This window comes from Schistocerca piceifrons, chromosome 3 (assembly GCF_021461385.2).
Source record: "Schistocerca piceifrons isolate TAMUIC-IGC-003096 chromosome 3, iqSchPice1.1, whole genome shotgun sequence".
Taxonomy (NCBI): domain Eukaryota; kingdom Metazoa; phylum Arthropoda; class Insecta; order Orthoptera; family Acrididae; genus Schistocerca; species Schistocerca piceifrons.
In genome coordinates, this window is record NC_060140.1 from 909,736,755 (window position 1) to 909,752,279 (window position 15,525).

The following is a 15,525-nucleotide window of genomic DNA, read 5'->3' on the forward strand; positions in this document are numbered from 1 at the left end:
TTTCCTATTCATTATGAAACCTACTCCTGCATCACCCCTATTTGATTTTGTGTTTATAACCCTGTAGTCACCTGACCAGAAGTCTTGTTCCTCCTGCCACCGAACTTCACTAATTCCCACTACATCTAACTTTAACCTATCCATTTCCCTTTTAAAATTTTCTAACCTACCTGCCTGATTAAGGGATCTGACATTCCACGCTCCGATCCGTAGAACGCCAGTTTTCTTTCTCCTGATAACGACATCCTCTTGAGTAGTCCCCGCCCGGAGATCCGAATGGGGGACTATTTTACCTCCGGAATATTTCACCCAAGAGGATGCCATCATCATTTAATCATACAGTAAAGCTGTCCATAACACAATAAATACGCATTTCCGACCATTAGTTCCCTATCTCGATATAATCAGTCATGGAACCACTATCACCATTTTCAGTTTGACCCAAAGGGTTTGAGACACCCCGTGAAGGCCGCATTGTATAGTTTTCGACCTCAAATACATCCTCAAGTTATTTCACAGTAGCCGTGCATGGGGCTGTGTGTGGTTATTTGTACTTGGAACACTTCACTGAATAGATGACCTATTAGATGCTGCCCAGTATACACATATTATGGGAAATGTTGTGATCACATCAATATAAGAACTATAACCTGAGGGATTAATCCGTTTCCAACAGTATTAGCTCGCAGTAAACATATTAACAATGGTATATAACTAGTTTGTAGAACAGAATCAGATCTCTCTTTTCGACTACCCTCCTCCTGTACCAGAACTCAGCCCCACAGAAAACGTATGGGCAGAGACGAAATGGACCAAGCGATAAAACTGGCATGATTCTGATCCAAGAACTAGCAATGACATTTGGAATGTCGCCATGGCACGTGGGAAAAATTGGCACAAAATGGTTTGTTATTCTCCTGATAGACTCCGTTCCTCGTAGGATGTGGATGATCGTTAAATGTAGGGCCATTTGATGGGATATTAAGTGATAAGATTTAACATGCTGTGCCCTTTTGAAGGAAAAAATGTATTACTAATAACCGTGAACTGGTTGTCTTGTTTACTTTTCTGTTTCTGTAGATTAATCAAACTAATACCTCCAAACAAAAAATAATTGCCCGAATTGCTGTATTCATGTGCTTGATTATCGGTCTCCCGACTACCCCATCTAACTACGAAGTCTGGTGCTGCGATACTCAGCGTTTATTTTTGTTGTTCTGCACTAGACCCCACTTCACAGCTTCACAGCTTCAAATGCTTTTTCCAAGTCTGAAATCGTAGGAATGACATGGAGCAGATTTTGTTGTACTTGTTTGTGCTGAGTGTCGAAAAGGCGTAACTACCTCTGTTGCACTCACAAATTGGTGAGTTAGTCAAGGTGAGTGTCAATAATTATCTACAATAGAAGACATGTAGCGAAACGAACACTACCTCATAGCTCTTAAGAAATGCATTTTAGAGCCAGTCTACTGGAAATTTTTGTCTTCTTTTGGTCCACACTACCACTTCTCAAAATACGAAATACTTTTTTTTATTACACTGTATGCTCTGCAAGCCACCTTACGGTGTCAGGCAGTGGGAGATTCGTATATGTGCCACTGTCACTTCCTGCCTTTTCTCCTCCGGTCGCCAATGGTGCGTGTGAAGAAAGATTGTTAGTAAGACCCCGTATGAACTCGAATCTCTCTAGTTTCACGTCTATGGTCTTTTCGAGAGGTACATGTAAGACGTAGCAATATGATGGTTGAATGTTCAGGGACCACACGATGTTGGAATTCAACAAAAATGTACTCTGTGATACTCAAAGATAATCTGTAGCTTGACAACAGAGTTGCGTAAGGATCTCCTTGACGTTTTTATGATTAATAACCGAACTCTTTCGAAGCAGGCCCATCATCTTGCATGTTGCCTATTTCCTCTATAACTGCGACATGGCAAGGATGACAGACTGAGTAGCAGTTCTCAGATATCGCTCGAACGACTATTTTGTCAGCTGTCTCCTTCGTGGGTATATTACAGTTCCGGGAGTTACGCCAATGAAACTCAGTCTGGCATATGGCAATTTTTATGTGGTCGTTCCGCTCCGTAGGGTTACTTGCAGGTACTTAACTCATAGCGCAGCCCCCAGTGATTAATCCGTCCGGGGAGACGAACGCTTTATGACGCCGCTTTCGGCATTAGGGCAGGTGAGCCACATCCGGAGCCGGCCAGCCAGCATGCATGTAGCTTTTAGGTGGTTTTCCAAGCAGAATTAATGAAATACCGAGCTGGTGCCTACGCCCCACTTCAGAAACATGCTATGCAAACATTTAGGAAACGTTACCACGCATGAATATGCTATTCACTCCAGAGACAAACAGATGGGGTACACAGATTCCATCCTGGCGCGCGTCGTGAATTCAGGAAGGCCATCCGGCCATCAACGATGAGTAACATTTCCAAAACCGATTTAACAATGCCGTGGAGCCACGAGGAAAGAAAAGAAGAAGAAGGAAAAAAAAGAGTGCTTACAGTGATTGTTCGACAATCGTGTAACGATGCAATTATATGTCTTCCCATTAATTTACACTTGTTTATATAGAGAGTCATCGTCCAATCCCTGATCCGAACGTCGATACTCTATAGGTCTTCCTGCAGTTTAGTACAACAATGTTTTAGTATAGCGACAACTCTGTATGCAACAGCCTCATTTGCTAACTGTCTTATGGAGCTTCCGAAGTTATCTACTAGGTCATTTATGCACGAGGAAGGGTCAAAACATGTCCGTTCGAAGGTCGCGCAGTCCAGAATTGGTATGCCAGTCGGACAAAATCACGGTGAGGACTGAGGCAATCATCCTGTCGACGCATCAGTTTAGAGATACCCGTTTGGCCAAACATCCTGTCCCGCTGCGTGAAGAATTCCGTCACTCTCTGCTGCACACCGTCGTCCGAAAAGAATCGTTGACCTTCCAAGCTGTCTTTTTGGGACTGAAGGCGTGATAATCGCATGGGGAGGGTGCTCGAGTTTTTCCCACTTGAATTGGCCTAACTTCTTACGACGTCTGCGATATGGAGACGTGAGTTATCATGAAGCAATAGCAACCTTTGTCGGGCGGAACTTGGCGCTCCATTCCACAACGGTGCTTTTCGACAGATACGCTGCCGGATTCTTCACTCGCCAGTGGATGTCTTTGAGGCAGCCAAGGAGAGAATAATAGCAGGCTGATTCTGTTTGGACGCATTTGGTAATAACGTCGTCAAAGGTATCGTTACCGCATTTACCGCACGCACGTCGGAAAGACACTAAATGTCGGTGCTTATACACCAGCATCAGAGTCGGGCTACCTGTCATATACGCTGCAGCCGGTCGGGGTGGCCGTGCGGTTCTAGGCGCTTCAGTCTGGAACCGCAGGACCGCTACGGTCGCAGGTTCGAATCCTGCCTCGGACATGTATGTGTGTGATATCCTTAGGTTAGTTAGGTTTAAGTAGTTCTAAGTTCTAGGGAACTGATGACCTCAGAAGTTAAGTCCCATAGTGCTCAGAGCCATTTGAACCATTTTATACGCTGCAGCAACAACCTCGAATGTAAATTTTTTGGTCGCCCTTATACCATTGTGAAGAGTGATGACCATATACCCCTCTCTCACGGTACACCTGAATCTACTTTTAATATCTGATGACGTCCGGTTCGGCTCATTTCGGGATAGGAGAGCACTCTTAGAGCTCGAAAAGCATTATTTCTTCTCAGGTCAAAAACAACTTTCTGCTAAATAGATCTAGCACGCGTTGTAAGCAGACATGTAAGATAACCTGTTATGGCAACAAACTGCTGGGCATTAAAATTCCACCGACAGAAAGACACCAAACTAACATAAAACTTACCACATACTTGGATATCCCGGTGACAACCTCCTACCTATGAGGTGTCTGTTGGAATATTTTTCAACAAGGTAACGGAAGACTCCATGTTACCCGTTCTGCCCTGATCTGTCTCGGTACTGAGGGTGTTCGGCTACTGTTGCAGTGAGCATGCTCTCCAGATCTTTCACCAATTCAAACTACCTAAAAGTGGTTGCCAAATGATTGGCATGCCTACATTTGATGATCTACACTTCTGGCCATTAAAATTGATACACCAATAAGAAATGCAGATGATAAACGGGTATTCATTGGACAAATATATTATACTAGAGCTGACACGTGATTACGTTTTCACGCAGTTTGGGTGCATAGAGCCTGAGAAATCAGTACCCAGAACAAACACCTATGGCCGTAATAACGGCATTGATACGCCTGGGCATTGAATCAAACAGAGCTTGGATGGCGTGTACAGGTACAGCTGCCCATGCAGCTTCAACACGATACCATAGTTCATCAAGAGTAGTGACTGGCGTATTCTGACGAGTCAGTTGCTCGGCCACCAATGAGCAGACGTTTTCAATTGGTGAGAGATCTGGAGAATGTGCTGGCCAGGGCAACAATCGAACATTTTCTGTATCCAGAAAGGCCCGTACAGGTTGTGCAACATGCGGTCGTGCATTATCGTGCTCATATGTACGATTTCGCGGGGATCGAATGAAGGGTAGAACGACGGATCGTTAACACATTCGAAATGTAACGTCCACTGTTCAAAGTGCCGTCAATGCGAACAAGAGGTGACCGAGACGTGTAACCAGTGGCACCCCATACCACCAAGCCGGTTGATACGCCAGTATGGCGATGACGAATACACGCTTCAAATGTGCGTTCACCGCGATGTCACCAAACATGGATGCGAGCATCATGATGCTGTAAACAGAACCTGGACTCATCCGAAAAAATGACGTTTTGCCATTCGTGCACCCAGGTTCGTCGTTGAGTACACCATCGCAGGCGCTCCTGTCTGTGACGCAGCGTCAAGGGTCTCCGGGCTGATAGTCCATGCTGTTGTAAACGTCGCCGAACTGTTCGTGCAGATGGTTGTTGTCTTGCAAACGTCCCCATTTGTTGATTCAGGGATCGAGACGTGGTTGCACTATCCATGCGGATAAGATGCCTGTCATCTCGACTGCTAGAGATACGAGGCCGTTGGGATCCAGCACGGCGTTCCGTATTACCCTCCTGAACCGACCGATTCCACATTCTGCTAACAGTCATTGGATCTCGACCAACGAGAGCAGCAAAATGGCGATACGATAAACCGCAATCGCGATTGGCAACCATCCGACCTTTATCAAAGTCGGAAACGTGATGGCACGCATTTCTCCTCCTTACACGAGGCATCACAACAACGTTTCACCAGGCAACGCCGGTCAACTGGTGTTTGTGTATGAGAAATTGGTTGGAAACATACGTCATGGGCCGGCCGTTGTAGCCGAGCGGTTCTAGGCGCTTCAGTCTGGAACAGAGCGACCGCTACGGTCGCAGGTTCGAATCCTGCCTCGGGCATGGATGTGTGTGATGTCCTTAGGTTAGTTAGGTTTAAGTAGTTCTAAGTTCTAGGGGACTGATGACCTCAGATGTTAAGTCCCATAGTACTCAGAGCCATTTGAACCATTTTGAACATTCGTCATGTCAGCATGTTGTAGGTGTCGGCACCGGCGCCAACCTTGTGTGAATGCTCTGAAAAGCTAACCATTTGCATATCACAGCTTCTTCTTCCTGTCGGTTAAATTTCGCGTCTGTAGCACGTCATCCTCGTGGTGTAGCAATTTTATTAGCCAGTATTGTATTTCAGAGAGTTGAAGCAGAGTATGTGTCATCCAAGCTTATTTCGGGTCAACAGCCATAGGGGTTAGAGCCATCGCTATTGCCCGAAGTGTCCGTTCTGTTTACTAAATTTCGCCTGCTGTATACCCCCTGGTCACCTACAAATTTGGTTATGTACTCTTCCTACTATTCCATATCAATACAAATCGTTATTTGCTGTCTTTCTTGGGGATGCAATTTCAACGGTCAGCGAGGTACTTGCGCTGTGCCTGCTGCCTTATCCCACGCAGTTGGCACACCTGTAGATGACGTTCGGTGACAACTTAACTTGTCGCGGCTGGCTGCACAATCTGGGCCGCTTAATGCGCCTGTAATGTGGCCCCTTAAGACATTCCGCGGTCGGGGCTGCCAGCCATCGCTCATCGTTAACTCCGGCTCGCGTTGTCGGCCCGTTAATCTGGCGACGTCGAAACGGCGTCGTTAATCGTTGCGGAGGCGACTCAAGGTCATCTCGATGTCCCGCGGTCGCGGTCGCGAGCTCGCGGCCGCGCCGGGCCAGCCCCGCGCCACAAAGGGGCGCCGTTATTGATGGCGGCGATGGGCCCGCCAGATACCGCCCCCGCCCACCCCCACCCACACCCCCTGGTTATTGATGCCCCCGCCGCTGATGGCTGAAGGCTGCCGTCCCTCGGGCCGCCGTCGCACCCGATGATGATAACATTGTGGCGTAATAACGGCCGCGACCAATATTTGCCTGTCACTACAACCCTAACCAACAGGTAGTTCCGCTGCCCCAAAGGCACAGAAAGGGGTTCTTTAGATCACAAAAGAAACACGCATCCAGTGAGTCGCCAACTTTGCTCATCGTGCACCGATTCTATTACATAATTAGATGAAACAAATACTGTTGTGGAACGATGCACCTCCCAATTCTTTTCGAAAAATGAATCTCCGAAGTTTTTCGAGCCACTTGAATACCATACGAGAGTGTCAGCCACCGAGTAACATCGTAAGCCGTTTCGCTGGTTTGGGCGACTGTACCTGTCCTGCTATGCCGTCACCAGGTGCTGTGGATGTGTATTGTATTGTATTGTGTGTTAACCAGGGACCTAGAAACGGCGGAGAGGCTCCGTCCCCGCCGCAGCCGCAGTGGTCCACAACCCCACGACGACTACGGCAGTCCACTTCACCCCTCCACCGCCTCACACACCGAACCCAGGGTTATTGTGCGGTTCGGCCCCCCGGTGGACCCCCCCCCCCCCCCATGGAACGTCTCACACCAGACGAGTGTAATCCCTGTGTTTGCGTGGTAGAGTAATGGTGGTGTACGCGTACGTGAAGAACTTGTTTGCGCAGCAATCGCCGATACAGTGTAACTGAGGCGGAATAAGGGGAACCAGCCCGCATTCACCGAGGCAGATGGAAAACCGCCTAAAAACCATCCACAGACTGGCCGGTTCACCGGACCTCGATACAAATCCTCCGGGCGGATTCGTGCCAGGGACCAGGCGCTCCTTCCCGCCCGAAAAGCCGTGCGTTAGACCGCACGACCGGGCGCTGTGGATGTGTACTTTGGTTTCGCTACAGTGCTAGGGCGTCTTTATGCCGACCTCTCACTGCTGCCCAGCTATTTTCATATATCGGTGAACAAAAAAGTTTCGAACGTTTATCATACAACACGTGTGCCTCATTGCGTGCTGTCATTTTCAGAAAACCTCGTTTCGATATCTTGAATCGCTTATGTGATACGACGATTGTTATGATAACGTGATTCGCGATGCACAAGGACAGGGATGGCGCGTCGCGCGCGGCTATTCATCGGTCGTCGAATCGCTTATCAAACCCAATTATTCGAAATCGAAGCGAGATATCATAATGCTCCAAATTTTAAATATTATTTCGATGTCTTGGCTACATTTCATTTATTGCAACGTATGAGCTAAAACCAACCATGTGCATAGGTTACGCAATGCGTTCTTACCTCTGAAAAATATTTAAAATTTCGCGCTATGTTTTATTTTTGTTGACGCAGTGCATTACTATGGCAAATTAACAAAAGAAATTCACTTCTCTCCCTGTATGTCCAGCTTTTCAGAGATGGTTACGGGACCTCGAATGTTCAGAACAGAATGTCAAATCAAACACCTTTCAGCCGTCTTAATTTCCAAATTGTTATTTTATTGTGCTACCAGTTTCGGCGATACATTACTCCAACTTCAGATCCTGTCTGTTCCGGTCGAAATAGCGGCCAGAATTCTAAGACTGGTACAGCGATCACTTCAAACATCTGTCGACTAACAGAAACAAGCCAAGTCAACAGATGGCAGCACACGCCACATGATCAAAACATGTGGATGCAGTATGGTAACCAGCCTTTCAAAATGCAGTCAAGAATTAAAGGCTACTGCTCGTGTGTTCTGCGTATAACTTACGCAGCAGAGTACCAGAACTACATGAAGGAAGCTGAAAAGTGATTCTTACCTGTTTCACTTCGGAAACATGGGATTCCTTCACACAAATACGTGCCGTTTTTGATACCATTGTGAACACGATTACGTTAATGGCGATCTGATCAGTTTAGTCAACTGTCAGGAACTTAAACTACGCTCTCTTCGGGATTGCACTGTCTTTGGTACATTTACCTTATTTTAAAAAACTATTTTCTAAAAACCGCGATCATAGAGAACAGTTTGGCAGCTGTCAAAACTATCAGTTTAATTAAACTCATTATAATGAACCTTAAAATAATGTAGTTATCATTGTCTCTCCCGCTTTTCTCAGAAGAAATAATACATGTAAGACAAGCTTTAAGTATGTTTAGCAAATATATTTTCTGTGTAAAATGGCCAGAGTACACCTCAAGTGAGAAAGGGGGGGGGGGACAGGGGGCAGGGTACACCACAAGTGAGGAGGAGGGGGGGGGGCAGTACAATACATTTCTCGAAAATGCTGTTTTGTCGAAACCTGACATTCAGAACCCATGGCTGTGTACAAAATATAGGTTGATTTTTACGTAGACGATAATAATTTGTTTACGTCACGTAAACTCGTTGTGAGGCACAATTAAAGATTGAAGGACATTGTCTCACGTCTTGTTTTGGTTGTAGGGCACCACCACACCAAAGAAATTTCATCAGCTGTGAAAACAAAAAGTGAAAGTTAAAGTGAAAAAACGATGGAATGTAGTAAAATTAAATCGGGTAATGCTGAGAGAATTAGATTGCGAAATGAGACACTTAAAGTAGTAAATGAGTTCTGCTATTTGGGGAGCAAAATAACTGATGATGGTCGAAGTAGAGAGGAAATAAAATGCAGACTGCCAATGGCAAGGAAAGCGTTTCTGAAGAAGGGAGGTTTGTTAACTTCAGATTTAAGTGTCAGGAAATCGTTTCTGAAAGTATTCATATGGAGTGTAGCCATGTATGGAAATGAAGCGTAGACGATAAATAGTTTAGACAAGAAGAGACTAGAAGCCTTCGAAATGTGGTGCTACAGAAGAATGCTGAAGATTAGATGGGTAGATCACATAAGTAATGAGGAGGTACTGAATAGAACTGGGGCGAAGAGATATTTGTCTCACAACTTGACTAGAAGAAGGGATCGGTTGGTAGGACATGTTCTGAGGCATCAAGGGATCACCAATTTAGTATTAGAGGGCAGCGTGGAGGATAAAAATCGTAGAGGGAGACCAAGAGATGAATACACTAAGCAGATTCAGAAGGATGTAGGTTGCAGTAGGTACTGGGAGATGAAGAATCTTACACAGGATAGAGTAGCATGGAGAGCTGCATCAAACAGGACTGAAGACCACAACAACAACAATGTAAAATGTATCTTAATGTGGACTAACCGTCTGAAGATGAACCTGTCGGTTCGAAAAAGGTAGCGGCACTATTTAAATAAATAAATAGCGTTGCTAAAAGTGTCTGGTTGCTGTTAACTTCTATGTAAGAGTCAACTTATGTTTTACGAAACTTAACAAATTGGTGAAGTGGGAGCAAATAAAAAAAAGCAGACAAACAAAAATGCAACTCACATAATTAAGCTGCATTTCCTTACCACATCTGAAAAATGCACAAATACCACAAACAAAAATACCAGAAAACGTAACAGTACTCACAATTAACCCAATTTGTCAGGGGGAAAATCAATAAACGGAGGGAAGGCCTCCTTTGAAAAGCAGCAGCTACCACGTGGACACCACAGATGACGCTGAACGTGACAGAAGTGATGCCAACCACACGTTGTTGACTCATCACAGTACGCAGTGCGATTTAGCCAGGGATTTTCCGACGTTTGTGCTATCACAATGCGTTTTGTCCAGGAATCTCCGGCCAATTCGCGAAATGGCTGGTACATTCGGATATATAAGCCGATTCTTTCAAGTAATCGGACTTTGGCCAATCCTCTCGGCCAAAGGGCGAAATGGCCGGCCAGTTCGCTATTTGGTTGGTCTTCGAGCTTTCATCGTAAACTTTATACTATTTGTACTATTCTTTTGTGCAGAGGGTGGTTTTCTTTTTGAATCATTATACGTTTATCCATTGTTTACGAATGCTCTTATTTCAGTGTGTCTTTATTTTATCGGCTTATTTAAGGATAATAACGTAGCATCTGAAGAAACTTACTGAGCTATTTTCCGTTTTCCTGTTTTTCAATCAACATTTTGTCCTCATATTTTTTGTGATGTGAATATATCTCTATTTGTCCCAAAAGATCCGTTTTGTGACCTATATTTACTGTGTAATGTTCTTTGATATTTTGCTCTACATTTTCAAATTGGTGCCATGTGTTTTGTGTGTGTGTGATGTGAATTCTGATATGTATCGGCTAAGCAGGGATGGCTAGAGGACAAATGTAAGGATGTAGAGGCCTATCTCACTAGGGGTAAGATAGATACCGCCTACAGGAAAATTAAAGAGATCTTTGGAGATAAGAGAACGACTTGTATAAATATCAAGAGCTCAGATGGAAACCCAGTTCTAAGCAAAGAAGGGAAAGCAGAAAGGTGGAAGGAGTATATAGAGGGTCTATACAAGGGCGATGTACTTGAGGACAATATTATGGAAATGGAAGAGGATGTAGATGAAGATGAAATGGGAGATATGATACTGCGTGAAGAGTTTGACAGAGCACTGAAAGACCTGAGTCGAAACAAGGCCCCCGGAGTAGACAATATTCCATTGGAACTACTGACGGCCGTGGGAGAGCCAGTCCTGACAAAACTCTACCATCTGGTGAGCAAGATGTATGAAACAGGCGAAATACCCTCAGACTTCAAGAAGAATATAATAATTCCAATCCCAAAGAAAGCAGGTGTTGACAGATGTGAAAATTACCGAACTATCAGCTTAATAAGTCACAGCTGCAAAATACTAACACGAATTCTTTACAGACGAATGGAAAAACTAGTAGAAGCCAACCTCGGGGAAGATCAGTTTGGATTCCGTAGAAACGCTGGAACACGTGAGGCAATACTGACCTTACGACTTACCTTAGAAGAAAGATTAAGGAAAGGCAAACCTACGTTTCTAGCATTTGTAGACTTAGAGAAAGCTTTTGACAATGTTGACTGGAATACTCTCTTTCAAATTCTAAAGGTGGCAGGGGTAAAATACAGGGAGCGAAAAGCTATTTACAATTTGTACAGAAACCAGATGGCAGTTATAAGAGTCGAGGGACATGAAAGGGAAGCAGTGGTTGGGAAGGGAGTAAGACAGGGTTGTAGCCTCTCCCCGATGTTGTTCAATCTGTATATTGAGCAAGCAGTAAAGGAAACAAAAGAAATATTCGGAGTAGGTATTAAAATTCATGGAGAAGAAATAAAAACTTTGAGGTTCGCCGATGACATTGTAATTCTGTCAGAGACAGCAAAGGACTTGGAAGAGCAGTTGAATGGAATGGACAGTGTCTTGAAAGGAGGATATAAGATGAACATCAACAAAAGCAAAACAAGGATAATGGAATGTAGTCTAATTAAGTCGGGTGATGCTGAGGGAATTAGATTAGGAAATGAGGCACTTAAAGTAGTAAAGGAGTTTTGCTATTTGGGGAGCAAAATAACTGATGATGGTCGAAGTAGAGAGGATATAAAATGTAGGCTGGCAATGGCAAGGAAAGCGTTTCTGAAGAAGAGAAATTTGTTAACATCCAGTATTGATTTAAGTGTCAGGAAGTCATTTCTGAAAGTATTCGTATGGAGTGTAGCCATGTATGGGAGTGAAACATGGACGATAAATAGTTTGGACAAGAAGAGAATAGAAGCTTTCGAAATGTGGTGCTACAGAAGAATGCTGAAGATTAGATGGGTAGATCACATAACTAATGAGGAAGTATTGAATAGGATTGGGGAGAAGAGAAGTTTGTGGCACAACTTGACCAGAAGAAGGGATCGGTTGGTAGGACATGTTCTGAGGCATCAAGGGATCACCAATTTAGTATTGGAGGGCAGCGTGGAGGGTAAAAATCGTCGAGGGAGACCAAGAGATGAATACACTAAGCAGATTCAGAAGGATGTAGGTTGCAGTAGGTACTGGGAGATGAAAAAGCTTGCACAGGATAGAGTAGCATGGAGAGCTGCATCAAACCAGTCTCAGGACTGAAGACCACAACAACAACAACATCTGTTAATGGAGCTTTACTGACATGTTATTTTATACGTTCCACAATCTCGATATGGGCCATGATCATATTATTTATTAACTTCTATTATAGTTTATTAGATGTACTGAATTCAATTTTTACTGTGTGTTTTTAGGTTATTTGTAATATTTTGTGATATATAGCTAATGTAGCTGATGAAAGATACATATTTGTTTTTATTCCTATGTTTTGTAGTGTGATTTGCATCTGGAACTTTCTCCATTTTGTCCAGTACTGCATCAACCATGGAAACAGTGCAGTCATTGGCTATTGCAATCTGTTTCATAATGTTTATTTCCTGTTTTATGCCTTCGCAGTTAAAAGGTATTTTAATTGCTCTGTGCACAGTGATTTATACTCAGCTTGTTTATGAATGTTTGTGTGACATGAAAAACAGACTGAGTACTTTGCACTACTGTGTCCTCTGACACGCTATTGGCATTCTGATAGGCAGTACAAGAATTGTGAAGTTCATTGACCTGATTCTGTAAAGAGTCATGTTCAGCGCATCCGCTATGCCGGAATCGACAGGCTGAGCAGATAGTAAATTAGGTGAAATCATATTGTCAGGAAACTGTACACTACTCTGGGAAGCGGAACTCATGTTTTCTGTATTGCTTTGCAACTTTTGCACCGCAGAGTGGTTACTGTTATCCTCAACGTTGTTGTCAACAATTGGAAAATCGTCTATATCGATGTCTCTATTTGTCAGATTACGCGTCGGAAATTTGACGCTTTTGGGCAGCATCGTATAAAATACAGAGTACAAACCCAGTGATAAAAATTCAACACTCAACTCAATGAAACACGGCGCAGCATGAGAATGCCGATGAACTGTGGAAAAATTTTATACTAGTTAGCAAACTGCGTTGTGCCCAAAAAAATATCTAACTACTATTATTGCTACAGAGTGGTCGAGAGAACAGAATTTATATACCTGATTATTTTAATATCAAAAATTTCACAAACCGACCAACTTGCAGACTTGTTGCCAAGTGTATCGTTGTTTAAAAAAATCAAATAATAAACTTCACTATTTCGTTGAATGAATGTCTGATCTGTGAACTGAGTACTGAACTCGAATTATCGTGTTGAGTGTTGAAAGTGCAAGTGGTGTGTTTACTCTTTGTTATTGTTAGCAAAATTTACACGAATTGATTGTGCAATGCAACTCCCAATACCAATAAAGAAACACAGTCACTGCAAAATACATTCAGCCCCTTAGGCACTGAATCATCTGGCCCTGTTAACTTTGATCACTGTGAACATAACAAATCAATTAAATTGTCTTGCCTCTAAAGCAGCAACGGTGGAATGCAATATATTCTAGTCTCTCATGAAAAAACAAAAAAATGCTAGCTACAGGCTCAGCGGTGTGCAATACTGGCCATAATACTTGAAAAGCACATGATATTCTTCTGGATGATAAAAGAAAACATTTAAGAAAATCCAACTGCTTTAAAAATATGAGACCCGGACAGGCGGTACTGATTATGGTGAATTACTAAGTTTTTTAGCAAAATTATATTGCAATTTAAGTTTGGTTTTTCAAAAACATCTGACATTTGAAGTTGATTAACAAACAATGATATTTAAAAAGGAAGTATTATCTAACATCATTAATCCAATATAAATGAAAATTATCAAATTAAATGTTGTTTTAGTTGTGGTCTTCAGTCCTGAGACTGGTTTGATGCAGCTCTCCATGCTACTCTATCCTGTGCAAGCTTCTTCATCTCCCAGTACCTACTGCAGCCTACATCCTTCTGAATCTGCTTAGTTTATTCATCACTTGGTCTCCCTCTAAGATTTTTACCCTCCACGCTGCCCTCCAGTACTAAATTGGTGATCCCTTGATGCCTCAGAACATGTCCTACCAACCGATCCCTTCTTCTAGTCAAGTTGTGCCACGAACTCCTCTTCTCCCCAATTCTATTCAATACCTCCTCATTAGCTATGTGATCCACCCACCTAATCTTTAGCATTCTTCTGCAGCGCCACATTTCAAAAGCTTCTATTCTCTTCTTGTCCAAACTACACTCCTGGAAATTGAAATAAGAACACCGTGAATTCATTGTCCCAGGAAGGGGAAACATTATTGACACATTCCTGGGGTCAGATACATCACATGATCACACTGACAGAACCACAGGCACATAGACACAGGCAACAGAGCATGCACAATGTCGGCACTAGTACAGTGTATATCCACCTTTCGCAGCAATGCAGGCTGCTATTCTCCCATGGAGACGATCGTAGAGATGCTGTATGTAGTCCTGTGGAACGGCTTGCCATGCCATTTCCACCTGGCGCCTCAGGTGGACCAGCGTTCGTGCTGGACGTGCAGACCGCGTGAGACGACGCTTCATCCAGTCCCAAACATGCTCAGTGGGGGACAGATCCGGAGATCTTGCTGGCCAGGGTAGTTGACTTACACCTTTTAGAGCACGTTGGGTGGCACGGGATACATGCGGACGTGCATTGTCCTGTTGGAACAGCAAGTTCCCTTGCCGGTCTAGGAATGGTAGAACGATGGGTTCGATGACGGTTTGGATGTACCGTGCACTATTCAGTGTCCCCTCGACGATCACCAGTGGTGTACAGCCAGTGTAGGAGATCGCTCCCCACACCATGATGCCGGGTGTTGGCCCTGTGTGCCTCGGTCGTATGCAGTCCTGATTGTGGCGCTCACCTGCACGGCGCCAAACACGCATACGACCATCATTGGCACCAAGGCAGAAGCGACTCTCATCGCTGAAGACGACACGTCTCCATTCGTCCCTCCATTCACGCCTGTCGCGACACCACTGGAGGCGGGCTGCACGATGTTGGGGCGTGAGCGGAAGACGGCCTAACGGTGTGCGGGACCGTAGCCCAGCTTCATGGAGACGGTTGCGTATGGTCCTCGCCGATAGCCCAGGAGCAACAGTGTCCCTAATTTGCTGGGAAGTGGTGGTGCGGTCCCCTACGGCACTGCGTAGGATCCTACGGTCTTGGCGTGCATCCGTGCGTCGCTGCGGTCCGGTCCCAGGTCGACGGGCACGTGTACCTTCCGCCGACCACTGGCGACAACATCGATGTACTGTGGAGACCTCACGCCCCACGTGTTGAGCAATTCGGCGGTACGTCCACCCGGTCTCCCGCATACCCACTATACGCCCTCGCTCAAAGTCCGTCAACTGCACATACGGTTCACGTCCACGCTGTCGCGG